Source organism: Octopus bimaculoides, chromosome 2 (genome assembly GCF_001194135.2).
Source record: "Octopus bimaculoides isolate UCB-OBI-ISO-001 chromosome 2, ASM119413v2, whole genome shotgun sequence".
Taxonomy (NCBI): Eukaryota; Metazoa; Mollusca; class Cephalopoda; order Octopoda; family Octopodidae; genus Octopus; species Octopus bimaculoides.
Genome location: NC_068982.1, coordinates 49,583,837 through 49,585,382, shown reverse-complemented (window position 1 = coordinate 49,585,382; position 1,546 = coordinate 49,583,837). Strand labels below are relative to the sequence as shown.

General features: G+C 30.4%; 1 protein-coding gene and 1 non-coding gene across 2 annotated transcripts in view; one reads left to right on the top strand and one right to left on the bottom strand.

The window, feature by feature from the left end:
• The window catches only part of LOC106873657 (katanin-interacting protein), a 551,631-nt gene that overhangs the window by 472,292 nt on the left and 77,793 nt on the right, over positions 1–1,546 (top strand). The gene's annotated exons all lie outside the window — the stretch shown is intronic.
• LOC128247186 (U6 spliceosomal RNA) lies at positions 201–303 on the bottom strand. Its single transcript, XR_008263586.1, has one exon. It is a non-coding gene; the product is annotated as a U6 spliceosomal RNA (small nuclear RNA).

The window sequence follows — 1,546 nt, the reverse complement described above, 5'->3', positions numbered from 1 at the left end:
ATATATATATATATATGTATATATACACATGTATGTATGTATACAACTGGCTTCCACACAGATTCCATCAATCAATTCACTCACATGACATTCTTCAAAGACACTTGTCCAAGGTGCTGTGCAATAGGTTTGAACCTGCAACCATGTAGTTCCAAAGCGAGCTTCTTAATCGCACAACCATGTCTGCACTTATGATAAAAAGAAATGTGGAATGCTTCACAAAATTGCTTGTCATCCTTGCACAGGGGACTTGCTAATCTTTTAATATAAAAACAAAAACAAAAAGAAAGCACAGAAAGAACCAATTTGAGCCAAATTCAACATCATAATCCTTTAACCCATTACCTCCCATAATTCTATTAACTGGAATTTTTTTATGAAACTTTGATTTCTAGCATAAAACAGCCTTAGAAACACGCTGAAATGATCAAAATGAAATTTCAAAATAACATTTTAAATAGAAATAAGCGAGATATTGGGTGAAAAATTAGCAAACCTCATTTGAATATCAGAGAAATATACCTAGTAGATATAGCAAAAAGGTTAGATATGTGTAAATATTGACAGATAATTACGAAATTTGTAATTTTTAAGTGATCTCATATGAGATCACTGGTAGGTAATGGGTTAATTTAGAAAAATGTTTGAAAACAAAAATATCAAACTTTTATATGTCTCCATATTCTTTAAGAATTACATCACACATGTCTTAGCTGAATGCTTAACTAAATTAACATGATCAAAAGAACTTTTGTTTAAGCTTTGAAGGAAAACCTAGTTTTGAAATCAGAACCCTCTGAAATAAGAGACATCGGTGAAACAGATCATGCTGGGATTTGCAGCTGCAATGAGGCACCAAAATAATTCCATGTTTACTAGAAATATATCACAGTTGTTACACAGATTTCTTGTGTGCGTGTATATCCCTACTTGAAAAAAATTACACGATTATAAAATTTAAGCTAATATGTAACCGCAAATGTAAATTTCTTTCTGCAAGAATTCTAGAAAAGCAATAAAAAGAAATCCTAACTAGGAGTTGGATTTGTTTGTTTATTTATTTACTATTTGTATTCTGATTTGTCCTTTACGGTTAGTTTTATTTTTAAGGAAATAATCAAAATCATAGCAAATTATTTTAAAGCAAAAGCAAACTACAACAATAATAACAATAATAATAATGATAAATTGAAAAAATGGCTTCTTCTTTACCATACTGTATTTCTTTCTTTTTTTTTTTTGTCGGGTGTGGGGGTGCTTAGTTCAGAAATGTAGAATTTGTTTTGGTTCTCTCTCTCTCTCTCTCTCTATCTATCTATCTATCTAACTGTCTCTCTCTTTCCCAAAATTTCGTGATAATGTCTGCCTACTGGCTAAACATGCTGCTAAATTACTTCAATGGTGAACTTTCAGTTTGAAGTGACTTAATTTCATTAATAAAATTTGGAAAAAGGAAAAAAAAAAAAAAAGTGGGTAAGAAGAAAAGTAGGAAAATTTCATGGTAATTTGTCTGTAAATCAATTACCACTACCCTGAATACCACCAT